Here is a 16,570-nt window from a genome sequence, read left to right as displayed (position 1 = left end):
CTTATATAAAAACAAAAGCAACAATAATAATAATATTCTACTACTACTACTACTACTACTACTACTACTACTACTACTACTACTACTAGCAGTAGTAGTAGTAGTAGTAGTAGTTTAAGAATGGAAACAATATTTCCTGACTGCCAGGTTCCAAAGGGAACCCAGACATTTTTCTCAGAGCACTAGAAGGTGACTGTGGACATTTCAGCTGGTTTTCCACCTGCTCTCCATTATTAACTCCCCTTCAGAGGGGCCTTTGCATCCTTACTGGCATTTTATTATTAATGCACTTGCATGACATTTCTAGAGCTCTTGGTGAGCAAATGCTGGCTGAGTGCATGTGAATTAGTGAAAAACCCAAACAAACTCCTTTCTGTTTTTTCAGGAAATGAAGCCCATTGCTGGCCCAGCTACTGGAAAAACTGTGAAGGTTGGTGATTTTCAATAATAGATCTCTGTATTTGGTTATTCTGAATACATTAAGGAAAGGGATGGGGAAAAAATACATTGCTCAGCTCCTGTTCACTCAACCCAACCTCCCTCTCTCCTCTTTGTTTTTGTCAACAACACAGGTTGTGAAAAAGCCACGTCCTTCACCTGATGCTGCAAGGTACAGTTGTGTTTCCAAACGACCCTCTAGGCCAGTCTAGAAAAACAAAAGTCCTTTTCATAGGAGGGGCAGGTGGGAAGGGGTTCCTGCTTTCTCCTGACCCTGCAGACTTTGGTTGGTGGCTGCCTGGAGCTGCTGTTGAAAATTGGTTTTCAGTTTTGTGGGGTTTTCAGGAAACTCCAATCAGGAATGAATAACCCAGGCATGCTGGAGTTTGCCCAAGAGCCAGACTCGTATTTCCCCAGGTGTTCCCTTCTTTTCTCCTCCTGCCCTCCTGCAGTGTGACTGTAGATCCAAAGTTCTTGTCTCAGCCAAGGAACACAGATGAAGAATTGTACACTTAAGGGGAAGATTAAAAAAACTAAAACCAAAACCAACCTGAATGTAGTTAGCCTCAACTGGGAATTTTCCTTTGAGGGTGGTTACTTTCAGAAAGGCACTGGCAAGTTTTGGTGGTTTGGGGTTTAATTGAGCTTTAGTTGGCCAAATACAGGTTCCAAACATAGCAGTGAGATCCTGTTTACTTTTGATGGCAGTGGAAAAGTAGGGACGGGGTCCTCATGATTTGCAAAGAGCCATGAAGCCATTTAGTGATCCACTAATCAAAGTTTATATACATTGCTCAATCCAGGCCTCCTTTAAGCTAGCCAGGTAGATACAATATTTCCTGCAAATCCCCATAGAAACTGCAGCCTAAGCACTCTGTAGCAAGCACCTCCTTACCTTTTGCATTCCTTCTCCAAAATCCCGCTTTCTCCTGCCAAGGCTTGGGCCTACTCACTGCTGCCAAGGCCTGCGGCCTACTGCGGCCCACAGATCCACGTGGGCAGTGACAAGCTGAGCAGTGCTGGCAGTTCTGCTCTCCAGTTGTATTCCTACAGCTTTTTTGTTCTCCCTGGGTGTGAGTTGTAGGTTTGATTATTCCCCCAGAGGGTTTTTAAGCTGCTTCTTGATTTTTGGAGCATGGCAATGTGTTCCTCTGGCCTTCTGCCCCCGGTGCCCAAGCACAGGGTTTGGGTTTATAGATTTGGATGCTGCCATGTCAGTGGAACAAGTCAATAACATTTCCCTCTGCTGCTGTCTAGTTTGTCCTCCTGGTGGACTGGCAGAGCTGCCCAGCCCCAGCAGAAGGAGGAGGCACCAGCCCAGGCCAGCAGCTCGGAGCCAGGGAGCTCCAGGGAGAGCCAGAGCTCCGCAGCCTCTGCACGTCCAGGAGCACCAGGAGCCGACGTGAGTGCAAATCAAATGCAGAGGCTGCTCCACAGCCCCTTGCTCCTCTCTGCTCTCTGAGGGCAGCCAGGACAGGAGACCTTAAATCCTCTCACTCTCAGGTGTCCGCTGGAGACCTCTGCAGCAGCATCAGACATTTCTTGCCCTCTTCTACCCTTTTTGAATTTGGCAATAGTTTTCCCTTCTTGGAGTTCTGGAGCCTAACCTGGCAGTGCTCCCCCTTGTCCTTTGGCATAATTGTCTAGTCCTGCAGATTTCACTCCAAGATTAGCCAATTTTGAAGCTGAGAGATGCAACTGTGAGCGCATCTGCTGAATGATACTCCTCTGCAGTAGGGATCTCTGGGCTGTGGCCCTGAGTCACTGATTTCTCTTCATGGGTGTTTTGGAACAATGACTCTGTGCATGAAAAAATTCCTTCTTTAATTTTCTGCTTCTTTCAGTCCTGTTGATGTCATATTTTCTTATTTCTGCTTGGTCTCAAAGATGAACCTGTCTTTGATAGTCCAGTCCTGCAGTGCTGAGGGCTGGAGCCAGCCTGAGTTACCTGAGCAGGAGCAGAGCTCTGAACTGGAATCCAAGCACCAGCTGCACCTTGCAAGGGCTGCATTTTACCCAGGGCAATTTTTATCCTTTTTTTATTTTTTTTTTTTAATTTAAGAGAGATGAGTATGAATTTGATTGAGTGTATGACAAATGTTCCTCCTTCTCTAGAATTGAACCGGGAATGATGATTTCAAACTGGTTTTTCTTAACTGATGAAACTTTTTGCTCGACTCTTTCATATGCAGCCCGTGTCTTTGCAGGCAAAGCTTTGCTGCTTCAATAGAGGCTGAAGGAAAGTGATAGTCAATAAAGGGAGATGACTGCAGGAACATATTTTTTAAAGAATAATTATAAAAAGTCAACACTGAAAACAGGGAAGCTGGACATTGATCTCACAGGAGGTGTCTGTGGTGGCTTCAGCTCTTGCTCTGCCTGCTCTCTGTTCTTCTCAATTGGAGCTGTAAATCCATACTAGCATTTCTTTAGGAATGGACTTGCATGACATTTCCAGAGCTGTTGGTCAGCACGTATTTGCTGAGTGCATGCTTGTTTGCTGACAATGTGTAAAATACCCAAATAAACTCACACTCCTCCCTCTTTCTTGTTTCAGCCCATCATGCACATTACTGTGCAGTCCATTGAAGCAATATTGAAGGTGGGTGCTCTTCAATAGCAGATCTCCATGGAGAAGCCTGAACAAATCCATGAGGAGGTGGAAGCCTCTGACTCTGGAAGGCTGAACCTTCCTGTGTCCATCAGCAAAATTCCTGAGAGCTGCTTCTCTCCCTCTCTTTCCAGGAAATGAGCAGCCCCCTGTCACCTCTCCTGCCACCTCTTCAGTCACCTGTCAGAATAGAGACTTCCAAACTTCCACTGGAGGCAAAGGTAACCCAGCCCATCCTTGCCAGAGCTTCTGATAAATTACAGCAGATCTTTCTGCTGAGCAGAAGCTCAGTCTTGGCTGGAAGAGCCTGCCTGGAGGCAGCCTGAGCTCCCTGACCATAAACAGTGCTCTGAGTTGGAAGCCAAACTCCAAACTCCACCTTGTCTGGGCTTCCTTATAGCCAGGGGTTTTGGTTTATTAAATACTTCAGTACAAGGAGTCTACTTTTATTTGTGTGAATGACAAATGTTGCTGGAGAACTGGCTTAGAAGAACTGGGAATTATTGTTTGAAACTGCTTTTTGAACTAATGAGGCTTTATGCCCAACTCTTGCCTCTAGAGGCAGCCTGTGCCTTTGCAGGCAAGGCTCAGTTGCTTCACCAGCAACTTAAGGAAAGTGCAGCTCCATAAAGAGAGCAGCTGCAGGAATATATGGGCCTAGAAATAGTGATAATAAAGATAATGATGATAATAATAAAGGGTAGGAGTAGAAGTAGCAGTTTAGAAATGGAAACAGTTTTCCCTGACTGGTGGTTTCCAAAGGGAAGACAGACAGCTCAGAGGAGGAGAAGTTGACAGTGGTGGTTTCTACTCTCTCCATGCCTGGTCTCTGTTATTAAATCCCCCTCAGATAGGCCTTTTCATCCTTATTTTATTGTTAATGCACTTGCAAGACATTAATAGAGCTGTTGGTAAGCAAAGATTTGCTGAGTACCTGCCCAATTACTAAAAATCCCAAACAAACTCCTTCTGTTTTCCGTGTTCCTTTCTCAGGAAATAAACACTGAAATTGATGATCCATCCATTGAGGGAATTTTGAGTGTAAGTGCTCTTCCATAGAAAATCTCTGTGTTTGCTTATGCTTTGCATACATTAAGAAAATTGGTGGGCACAAAATACATTTGGAGAGCTGCTTCTCTCCCTCTCTTTCCAGGAAATGAACATCTCACTGACACCTCTCCTGTCACCTCCTCATTCACCAGCTCAAGCAGAGACTTCCAAACTTCCATTGGCAGCAGAGGTAAACCAGCCTAATTTTGCCAGGGCTTCTGATAAATTACAAAAGATCTTTGTGCTGAACAGCAGCCCATGACAGTTGTTTGGCAGCTCTTAGAATGTTTTAAAAATATTTATTCAAAAATGCACGTGCCCCTAACATGCCATTAGCAGAGTTTTGGGGTCAGTAGATGTGTTGTTGAGCTACATGCTGAGTTACTTTGTCCTTTAATTGTAGGAAGCCCAAGCTGATGGATCTGCAGCACAGAAGCAGGGTAAGTAGAAGTGCAAAGAAAACCCAGTTCCTTGTGTGCTGCCAGGTAATTTTGTGTGTTCTATGTGGCAGACACCATCAAGGGTTCACACTGATTAAGCACCATGATTTCCTCTGCTTTGCTGAACAGGGGTGAATTTAGGAATGGCTTAAGAAACTCTAAACAGCCATTGCCTAGAACTCAAGATAGCAGTTTAGCAGTGCACAAGCAGTATTTTGTTAGGAAACTCCCATCTGGAGTGATGAATGGAATGATGATCTTTGAGGGGCAAACCCCTCCTGGAAGAATGCACCTCCCTAATCTGCTGCTCACAGATCACAGGGTAAAATATGCTACAGGTCAGGCAAATAAACACAATCTTTTCATTTTTGATTTCCAGAGCAGGCTGGTGAAGCTTCAGAAACTTTGCTGAGTTCTCAGCCAATAACATTGTAAGTTACCAGACTCTGTTCCCATCTCTGATGGGCACTTACTTAAAAGAACCTGGAATGCACAAAAATTTGGGTTATCAGTCAGATTTTTCTCAGAAAACTTCAATGAAGGGAATTTTCACCAACAGAAAAATTATTATTTCTTCATGGACTTGTGACATGGTTTAGGTTGGAAATGATCTTGAAGATCAAATGCTATAGTTAATCCAAAAACAGCAAGTGCACTGAACCATGTCATGATTCCAATGACTGTGTTTAAAACCAAAACAAAATAAAAGTGAAGAAATAGCCCCCAGGTATTCATGCATGGGAATGAAATTTTTGTCTTCTTTTAATTTGTGGTGCTTTTAATCCGTGGTGCATCTTATGATACTTTGTGATTGTGAATCTACTGATAATGGCTTGAACTGCAGTAAATGCTGAGGGATATCAGCTGAGTCAGCAAAGCTACAGCTACAAAAACTGTGTCAATCCAGCAGTGAGATCCTGTTTCCATTGTTTTTCTCCCTGGGTGTCAGTTGAAGGTTTGATTATTCCCCCAGAGGGTTTTTCAGCTGGTTCTTGAATTTTGGAGCATGGCAATGTGTTCCTCTGGCCTTCTGCCCCCAGTGCCCAAGCACAGGGTTTGGGTTTATAGTTTTGGATGGTGCCATGTCAGTGGAACAAGTCAATAACATTTCCCCCCTGCTGCTGTCTAATTTTGTCTCCTGGTGCCTTGCAGATCTCCCCAGCCCCAGCAGGAGGAGGCACCAGCCCAGCCCAGCAGCTCGGAGCCAGGGAGCTCCAGGGAGAGCCAGAGCTCCGCAGCCTCTGACAGGTCCAGTGACAGCAGCTCCAGCTCCAGTGAGAGCACCTCCAGCTCCAGCTCCAGTGAGAGCAGCTCCAGCTCCAGTGAGGACAGCTCCAGCTCCAGTGATGAGAACCTTCCAAAGGTGAGAGCACAGACTGTGCAGAGGCTCCCACAGCCCCTGCCCACTGCAGGTGGTGCCTCAGGAAGGAAGCAGATGTTTTACTTCTCCTCTATTACCAAATTCTGCCCTGTGTGTCCTGTAAATACTGATTGGTAAGGCCCCTCTCACTCCAGTGAAGGCTTAGCTACTTGCCACAGGCTGGTTTATGGTTTTTTATTCAGCAAATACCCATCCATGGTGCTCAAGGAGCAAGTTAGTGCACATGGCCTATTATTTTAGAGTCAGTTCTTCACAGGCCAAAGGCCAGGCTTTATGAGCTCTGGGCAAGAGTCCCTGGGCTCTGGTGAGCTGTGCTAGAACAGAAAGAGCCCAAAAAGGCCTCAGCCTTGAATCCTTCTTTTCTCTCTTTGTTGGCAGCCTGAACCACCAGCTAATAGAAAGTGGCACCTTGACGTCCTGATGGCCGAGGCAAAGCAAAGAGCAGCGCCAAGACAGGGTGCCAGGGAAATTGCCCGTGGGAATGAGCCTGAGCAGGGGGAGAAGAAGGACATGGGCAGCAGCAGCAACTCCTGCCAGAAGAGCACTGCCCAGGTGGTTCAGGCTCTTCTGCAAGCTCTTCTTCAGACTGAGCAGAGCTGCCTGGAGCCTCCTGGGCTCACTGAGGAGACCTTGACCAAGGAGTCTGTGACAACCAAAAGGCCTGGAGAGACCCTGGAGCATGGCAAATCTAAAAGAGTGAGGAAGGTGGAGAGTGAGCCTGGTCCTGTGGAGGTGACAGAGCAGTCCTGCAAGGATCAGCTGAATAAAGACCCAAAGCTGGCACTCGAGGAGCCCTCTGAGGAGAGAAAGGCCAAGGGCTCCCCCCAGGCCAACACCAAAGGCTTTTTGGATCCTGAGCTGCTGGGAGATGCTCAGGAACGTGATGCCCTCATCCCCAATGGCCACAGGTCTGGGCATTTCCACCAAGAGAAAGTGCCCTCACCTCCTGGGGAGAAGAAATTGCCCTTTCCTCCAAGGAAGCTGGACTTGAAGAGGAAAGAAATGGAGAGTCCTGAGGAGTTCCCCAGAAAGAAGAAGGTGAGAGGGGCAGGGGGAGGTGGGTGTGGACAATGACCAAGGTGGTGTTTGAAAAACCCATGTGGAGATTCCCTTCATAGGTTGTCACTAGAGCCATGATCCTTCTCCTCTAAAGGTTGCTCCAGTGTGTTATTTTTTGCTGTTTTCAACCAGAATGTGTCAAACTAAGTTGTACTGGTCTATACATTATGTGAACTTTCAAGACCTGACTGATTTTTACCCCCTATTTTCTTTCTTCCTGTTAGAGAGAAGACAAGGGGGACACTCCCAGGAAGAAAAAGGAGTGAGAAAATAAATTCCCCCAAAAATACCAACCTGCTGCTAACAAAGACTCCAGGAAACTGAAGTGAGTGTGCAGTGGTGGGCTGTGTAAATCTAAGTCTCTCCTCAGAAGGGTAAGACGAAGAACTGTATCTCCTGTCCAGACACTTGAGAGTTTGCTTCTCATTTTGTGTGGTGCCTTCTGCAACTTCAAGTGCTGCAGATTGGCCTGGACAGTGCAGAAAGCAGCTGTGCAGGTGTAGGTGGGAGAGGGTAGGGAGCCTTTCCCTTCTGACATCCTCTGAAAGCTCAGAGGCATTGGGGGTGGTGTTTGGCTGGGGGAAGGGATGTTCCAGTTGTGGTAGGAATGGAAAAGCTTGAATTCTGGAGTTCCTTCCTCCCTTTTCCTCAGGGGAAATGAGCAACTGTCTTAGCCATGTGCTGGCTTTTGGGGTGGGAGGGGTAGGAGGTGTTTTTGGGCAGAGGGGGCTCTGGGATGGTGCTGTGCTCTGGGACAAGCTGTCCTCAGCTGTGCCAAGGCAGAGCAGCTGGAGATCACAGGTGCAGGGAGTAGGGAGCAAAGGGAAAGGTGGGTGCTGCAAGGGGAGAGGACTGTCCCATGCACAGCAGAGTTAGGCAAGAAGTGCAGCCCCACATCTGAGCCTTCTCACTGTGTTGAACTCCATTTCTTCCTCTTCTGATGCTGCAATCCATGAGCTGGGATTCACTGCCTGGTATGTTCTTGGAAACTGTGAGCAGCTGACAAAAATGGTGGAAATGAGCAGTGGGGAATTAAGGTTGAGAGCTATTTGGTGCTGCTTCTTGCTGCCAGAGTTCCCTGGTCATCCTGATTTCAGATGATCAGAAATCTGCTAGGCTGCTGTGTTCTTGAATGTTAAAGTCTCTGCCAATTCAAAGTCCCTCTCACTTGAAGCCTCTCAGCTTTGGAAGTGTTGTCTAGTTGAGACACTGACAAGAACTGGTACAGGATGTAGCCAAGTTTTTAAGAACATTATATGTGCATCATATTAACGAATTTGCTTCTCTTGTCCAGAGAGGAAGAATGTGGTGCTGCCACCACTGCCGGACATGACTGCTGCACAACATGCACCAAACTGGACACGACGACCCGAAAGGGACCCAGAACTGAGAGTGACAACCTGGACCAGCCTGCCATGGACAACCATTCCAGGAACCAGAACCTGCCTGCCATGGACAGACATGCCAGGAACCAGAACCTGCCTGCCATGGACAACCCTCTCCCCTCAGATAAGTAACTCTTTCTGATCAACTGCAAATACAAGACTGGTGTGAAAAGGAGTGTGTTTATAAACAGAAAGGGTGGTTTGGTTAAAACTAAGAAACAGCAAACCTCTGGGTGTGGCTGCAATCTGGGCCTGCAGTTTTAAAACTTGCTTAGAAAATTGTTCATAACCCTTGCATCTTTGCATTTCTGGGTTATAAAATTGGATTTTCCTGGCTGTTTTTTTTTAAATTTGGCTGTTTACTGTTGATTTAGGATGTTTGGGGGAGGGTGGGCTCTGAGTTAGGCCAGGGTGTGCACAGTGTTCCTGTTGCCTTCTAACAGCTCCTTTTACCCTCATCATTTTCCAGGCTGCAGGCGTCACTGCTCTCTCTGCCACTCAGCAAGGAAACCTGCTGCTGGATTTCTCCATGCTTGGGAAAAGTTTAATGGCTACAAAGCATTGTGAGTTGCAAAGTGGGAATCCAAGGTTCCATTTCCATTACTGGAGGGATTGCTGGGGGAGAGGGGGAGAGCCTGGAGCACAGACTATGCCTGGGACAAATGAACATTTTCTCTGGAAATTTAGAAAAGCCGGGCTTTGGAGTTGCTTTAGGCTTCTCTCTCAGATCAGCTTTCTCTCTCTGTGTTTTTTCAGGGATCTGCAGGGGAGAAGAAGACTCGTTTCCCAGAGACTTTTCTGCCAAATGAAGACAAGACAAGAGACAGAAGTTTGAACAGTGAGTGTTTGTTTCACTGTCTTGCCTGTAGTTCCTGAAGACAGCAGGCTTGGCTGGCACTGCAGCCACCCTGGATTCTGCTTCCTCATTGCTTCCTCATTTTGGGAGCAAAGAGAGAGGGAGGGATGGGGGAGAGCTGCCCCATCAGGGCAGCACCTGCTGAGTAGCTTGGCTACAGATGGACAGCACTAGGATTTTTGACTCCTTGCTGGGCTTGTGACCAGTATTTGCCCAAAGGAATTCCTAGAGTTGCTGCTACGTTTTTGATTGTGCAGTTTAGTCATTGCAAATATTGTGTTGTCCTGTGGTGCAAGCAGTGGGGAATACTCAGAAGCTGTAACCTGCCATCCCACAGGGCCTTTGCAGTGTCATTTTCCATAAAACACAAAGCTTGATGGAATTTTATGGAGTGGGCTCCTTTGGGCAAAGGGATGCATTGCCATGATCTACTGGCAAACTTGCAAAAGAAAATAATCAGGATGTGCCTGGCAGAAGGGCTGGGAGGCTTTAAAAATCCTCTCCATAAAGATGCAGCTGCTGCAAGTCAAAAATCTGTGCAGGTCCTCTTTGAGTAAAGTGACTCCAGTCATGGACTGTCTTCTGCCAGATGTGCCTGTTGGATGAACCCAACCAAATGTTTTCTCTATCCCTCCTTTTGTTCCAGAGATTTCTGCTGAATAAATGAAGAGAATGTGACCAGGAGCCGGCCTGACCTCATGCACTGATCGAGACAGAATTTACAGTGACTCTGACTGGAACCCAAGTGCCTTTACTGGGTCTCCAGGATGTAAATAGTTCCATGTTCTCTGTTTTTTTGGATAGTTCCATGTTCTCTGTTTTTTGGAGCCTCAGAAACAGTTCTGTTTGGTTTATTTTCTTACTGTTCAAAGCAAAGCACCTGCATACTTTTGTGTTTGTTTTAAGTAAAGTTTTGTGTTCTCTTGGTTACCTTAGCAAGACTTTGTGGTTTTTGAGAGTAATGCTCTTCTGCCTTGCAAAAGAAGAGATGGGGGGTGGTACCTGCCTTGAAAATGACCAAGTGCAATGAATTTTCTGAATGGCCCCGTGTGCTGATGGTCTATGAATGTTGAATATTAAGAATAACTATTCTGAATAACTAACAGGACAATATTCACACCTATCAATGACAGGAAATCTGCACTCAGATTGTTACTGAGGATCTTGCTCAGTTTTACCCTTGTCAGACCCAAGTTTGGGCAGCAAAATGACACCCAAGGTGTGGTTGAAAACAGCTCTGCCTGTCTCCTGGGCTGGAGGGATGGGACTCACAGGGAGGATTCCTACTTGGGCTGCTTTTTGGCATTTGGGTTGGTGAGGGTGGGAAACTGCAATGGGATTGGGCCTTGTTGGGAGTCTGAGAGCTTCCAGGGAGAGGAATCTCTTCTGATAAAGGAGGGATTAAGTGGCTGAATGTGCAATGGAAGGCACATTTTTCATTTGGGTATTTGCTGCAAGCACTGGTGGTCCCAGTGAATGTCCAGGAGCAGAATTTGGTACCAAAGTAGGGAGTCCTTCCTGTGGGAGAGGGCTTGGGCTGCCTCTGCCAAGGGAAGCCACACTCTAGGATGGGCCCAGTGACTTAGAAACCTGTCAAGGCAACCCAAAAGTGAATAATGAGCTGCTTGCAAGCACTTTTCCCTTGCCACACTAACAGTGGAGGCAGCATCCACAGCATTGGTGTGCTCAGTTGACACCCTTCTCTTCCCAGAGATTTCCTGGAAATTAATCTTGTAGTGTGGCTCAAGGGGTTATTTTTTTAGAGAAGTCAAGCTTCTGTGAAAAAAATGAAAACCCCAAACCCCTCCAAGTTCTGCAGTCACCTTTGTTGACCTTGATGGGCTTTGGATCAATGATATTTATTTAAGATATTTAGAATCAGATTCAAAAAACTGCTCAATAAAAAGTTTTATTTGTACAAGTACAGTAATTTCACGAATACAAGCCACACCAATTTGACTAAGATTTTGCTTCTAAACCGGAAATGCGGCTAATACTCAGGAGCAGCTAATATGTGAATAATTTTCTGACATTTACAACGTCAGAAGTGCCAGCCAGAGTGCCGAGCCGAGCAGCTGCAAAGTCGGCTTTTTGCCATTGTTACAAATTCTTACTCTGTTGCACCGTGGGTGGAGCCTGGCTCCCTGCAGGCAGCACGGGAGGCAGGGAGAGAGGCGGGAGAGCTTTTCCTTCCCTCCTCTGCCGCAGCCCGGGGGAGAGACGGGGGGGCCCTGCGCCGCCATTGCCGCGGCTCTGGGAGGCGGCGGGGGACCGGGGCCACCACTGCCGCGGCTCGGGGAGGCAGCGGGGGGCTCCGTCCCCACCCGCCACCGCAAGAGCGAGGGGGGCTCCGTCCCTGCCTGCCACCGCGGGGCAGCGCCGGGCCATGGTGACCGAGCCCAGTGGCAGCAGCGGCTGGCCCCCAGGGGCCCCGCCAAGTGGCAGCGCCGGGCTCGGCCCCCTGGCCCCGTCAGCAGCCCCTAGCGGGCCGAGCCTGCACAGCCCGAGTGGAGCCAGTAAACCCCGCCCTGCCACTGTTCTGTTACTATTTGGCAACTTTGTGGCACGCTTGTCCTCGCTGCCAACGACAGAGCGGCTTATACTTGGGTGCGGCTTATTTATGGACAAAAAACGAAATATTTGCCAACACCCAGAGATGCGGCTTATACTCAGTACGGCTTGTATTCGTGAATTTACTGTAGTTTCGTTGTCCCTCAAACACAGCTGAGGAGCTTCCTTTCTACAGTTGTATCCCCCCATATTACCCCACAATCCACTGCATTCCAATATGAAAGCAAGTTATTGGTAATGGTCAGCAAATGGTCAATAAAACATGGATTTTATGTTCACTTTATTAAAAGCCTCAGTGCATTTCAGGGATAAGCTGCCCTATTGGCCAGAAGGAAGGTCCGTGTTCTCCCTCCCCATTTTACCTATCAAACCTTTTTCACTCCTTGTCCCTGGAGTTATCCCTGCCCACAGCAGGGGGTTGGAATTAAAACCATCTTTAATGTCTCTTTCAACCCCATCCATTCTGTGATTCTATGAAATCATAGAAAATTTTGAAAATCTATTGTATTTTAACCACAAGCCAGGTCAAGGGCCTGGAAAGGGTCAGGAAAGATGCTCATTGTTTTCACTTGGGCCTCTTCTAGGACATGAACAAGATGACTTTGTTACCTGTTCATTTTGTCTGCCAGCTCTGACCTTCTGTCAGTGAGGAAAACTTTAATTAAGGGCAGTAAGTGACCTTCTGCTCCAAACCAGTGACCAGTGGGTGTGAAGCAGCAGCACAGACATGCAGAGGTGACTCTTTTGCCACTCCCAGAACAGCCAGAGCTCCAGAGCTGCCTGCTTAGACCAGAGTTGCATTAAAATGCCACCAAGTGGCAGCAACACCAGCCTGGAAGACTTAGCCAAGGACGAATTACAAGTCTTCATCTCCTGGCTGACTGTGCTTTATTTGCTACCAGTTTCAGTAGAAGAAATGTGCAAAGGCTTCTTGTGCCGTTTTTAAAATTAATGTCTCCAATTCAATATGTATTTATCTAGCCATCCCTCCGTTTGTTTCCTTCTAGGGTGTGAACACAATGATAAATTTAACTTTTTAGTGGTGTTTTTATGGTACTAGCCACCACTCAAATTCTGCTTCTGGAAATTTCGTGGCTCTGACTTTGCCTTTACTGAACTTACTGTACCAATAGGATCATTCCATTGAAATTTGTGGAAAGGCTGGTTATTTACTTTTAGAATAATGATTGGAACAAAACTGTTAACACTTTCTGCTTAAAATCTGAGCAAGAAGAAAGGTTGGTGAGTCATGCTGAGGGTCTGCCTTTCATCAGAATGGCCTAAGCCTGGCAGAATTGGGTCTGTTGGCAAACCACCACAAAGTCAGAAGAGGAAACGTGACCATTTGGGAAACAAGCCCTTCTCACACACTCAGCTGTGGGAAATGCAGAGATGGTTGTGACTGGAGTGAAAGGAGGTGGTGCTGACTCCAGCTGTGCACAGCTGTACTTAGCAGCCCTCACTGCCCTGAGCCAGCCAAGCAGTGCCATGCAGGAGGGATCCCTTCCTTGTCCCTTCCTGGGGCTGGGTCTGGCACCTGCAGACTGTAGCATAATTTTGGAATTTACTAGGAAAGCAAACCAAAATGGAGCAAGTGCTCATAAGCTCTGCTCAGTTTTGGCCTGGTAAGAACACAAATCTAAGGCAGCAGTTTTGTGTAAACACAAATGATGAAAAGCCGATTTTTCTGAGGAGTGTCCCAGATGCAGCACAGTTCTTACTGGCACAGGACAGGAGTTTCTTTTTTTCTGTGACTGATTTGCAAACACCTGCTGAGAACAGACTCAAAAAGTCCAACAACATGATAATGTGTAGCAGTGGTGACAGCCAGGCCACAGCAGGTCACACCCTGAATTGTCCTGGCAGCCCTTGAAGAAACCAGTTTAACTGCTTAAACTTGGCATACCCTGAAGAAAAATGCTTTAATGCTGAAGCCTTCCTTCAAAGCATCCATTTTTGCCTAAAAAATCCTCAAAAGGAACCATGAGCACTTGTTTTGAACTAGTCTAAATAAAACCTTTTAGAGCAAACAAAAGGGAAAGATTTTGAAGTAGTTAAGTAGCACGTCATTTGTAATGATTGTCAAGTGTCCACATGCCGTCAGTGAAAGGAAGTAAATTTTGCTCTCTGAAATGGCATCCTACATATTATCCCTTTGCTTTCAGTACGTAAATAAAGCACACAAAATATTTTGCTTATTGATTATTCGAGTGTTTTCCCAGCGTCATCTGGAAAAAACACTTGCCTTTTCATAAGTACAGTAATTTCATGATTATAAGCCGCATCATTTTGATTAAAATTTTGGTCCGAACCCAAAGTGCTGCTTATAATCAGGTGCGGCTTATACATGGACAATGAACAAAAAGTTGCTGTTTTAGTTTGGAGGACAGAGATGACTGCAGTTAAAAGCTAAACCAACAAATTTACCAGCTGCTGGGCTTTTAAGTGTGACTCTGTCATTCTTATGGGGCCATTTCATTGCAGCCTTACCCCCTCTTATAATTAGTAGAAGTTTAATATCTCTTACATCCAAACTGGAAATTCAACATGCCAGTACAATACAATGGCCTTAGTTTTGGAATTTTTACTCCTTCTGGAAGCTTTGTGTCTCTTTGCTAGTAAATGCAGTTAATGTGGACAGCCAGGGTACAAGGCAATGCATCTTTTGGATCTTTTTGAATAGTGAAGGTTTCATCAATAACCAGATATCCATGCAGATCCCTTCAGCTTTATGTTCCAGGGAAAACACAAACACATGCACATGTTAACTATTGTAAGGGACCTGGATTGCAAGTAGGTTCACCCAGCACAGTTTCTCATGTGGATAAGTCAGGAAACAGGGAGCATCAGGGACACCCTGATACCACAGTGCTCTGCAGTTCAGCATCTAGTTAGAAAGGACTCCTGGTAAGTAGTTACCTAATTATGAGTCTTAGACAAATTTCATATTAGCCCAAATAGCATATCAACAACAGCTTCAAAGAGGGTACAAAAAACCAAAAAAACCCAAAAAAGCCCAAAAACAAAAAAAAAACCCTCTAAGGTGCAAAACAAAGAACATGGACAATTTTTAAAAACCCACAATAAATATTATGTTCTTCATGTTGAAAAACTCAGTACTTCAGAGCCATTTATCCTACCAAGAGCAAGAGAAAAAGAAAGCATGTACTGCACCTCTGAGCTTTGCTAGCCCAGGCAAGTAAATTATGTCCCATTTTCAGCCCCACAGAGCTCCCTTGACAGCCAAGTAACTGTATTAAGCTTTTCCATAGAGGAACAGCCACTGCAAAGGACTGCAGCAGGCATTTAGATGCTTCATGTATTCCCAGTCTCCCTGGACTCATGAGTGGCTCTGCAACCTGTCTTCTCCCAACATGCAATGAAGATTGTTGTGACCTTTTCAGAGGCTGTTTACAAACCAGTAAAAATAGAAAAGTACTTATCAAATAAACTTAATAGCTCTTAAAGGCTATAAAATAAATTCTTCATAATTTTAAGAGTCCTTTGATAGGTTTAACTTAGACTCCTTGCAGCAAAAAGGAGAGTAGGACTTGTGTGAGTTTCTCTACTCCTTGGATGATAATTCCCAGGAGACTGATATGCCCCAGAAACACAAAGCAACAGCTCTGGGGGTGACTACTTCCCAGTCACTCATTTGAGGATAAGAAGCCAATCCTGAAAAAAGTAGGCAGAAAGCTAGCATGGGTGCCAATGTATCCAATTATCCTAAGCTTCTTCTCACAGACTTTATTTTCCTTCTAAACTTGCACAAAACTGAGCCAAGACTCAAGCAATATCCAACTTTACTTTTGTAAGCCAAGAACTTACCAGTACTCTGCAGCACCAGCAGCAGGACCAGGCATCATTCCTGTTTGTTGGTGTTCATGTTTCTGGTGTGCAAGAGCAATGACTTTGAAGAGAGACAAAAGTGCCCCTGTGCAAACAGGGGGTGTGCAAGGAGATGTGAAGTTTCACTGCCCTTTCCAAGATGTTTTAGAAAGATCTGAGACAATATTGTGGGAGGGAACAGGTCCCTCCTTTTGTCTCCAGAGGAATCCCCAAAGGACACATTCACTCTGCTGCTGATGGCAATCCCACAAGCTCACGGACTCGCTTTCCCTGCAACACGCCCCCCTGCCTGGGCTTTACTAGGCCAGGACTAGACCCAGAGCTAAGCAAACACATTGAGCTTGACATAGAGCTTTTCCTTCAGAAAACCTAATTAACACATTCATTTTCTTCTGTAAAATCAGAAGCTGGCAACCAGGAGGACTTTGCTGTCAAAAGGTTACAGTTTGCACTGGGCCCTAAAGTGTTTTTCCCAAAAGCAAAGCAAATTGAAACGTGAAATTTAAAAGCTCCAAATGATGATGAAAGGAAACTGTGCAATAGTTTCTGCAAAGGCAGCAATGTCAATGATCATGCAGCCCAGCAAGAGCTGCAGCTGAATCCAGAAGTATTTGTTCCAGGAATGCAGGAATACATGACACTGGCAAGCACTGATCCATGGTAACAAATGAGCCCATACCCCTGGGCTGAAGGGATCCCAGGCTGCAGGATAGAATTGAGGAACCATTGGCAAATGTTATTGACCTCACAGTCCACTCATCCTTCTGCAAACAAACTGCAAACAACACTGTTGGACTGCTGTCCTGGAGAAATGCACACACAGATGGCTTCTCAAAAGCAGTGCATCTTTTCCCATGACCTCTTCTCACCTATGAAATTGTGACTGAAGACACCTCTGAGCCAGATCTGGGTGAGATTGCAAAGGAGCAA

This window comes from Catharus ustulatus, chromosome 3, assembly GCF_009819885.2.
Source record: "Catharus ustulatus isolate bCatUst1 chromosome 3, bCatUst1.pri.v2, whole genome shotgun sequence".
In the NCBI taxonomy this organism is placed as follows: Eukaryota; Metazoa; Chordata; class Aves; order Passeriformes; family Turdidae; genus Catharus; species Catharus ustulatus.
This window is presented reverse-complemented; position numbering follows the sequence as displayed.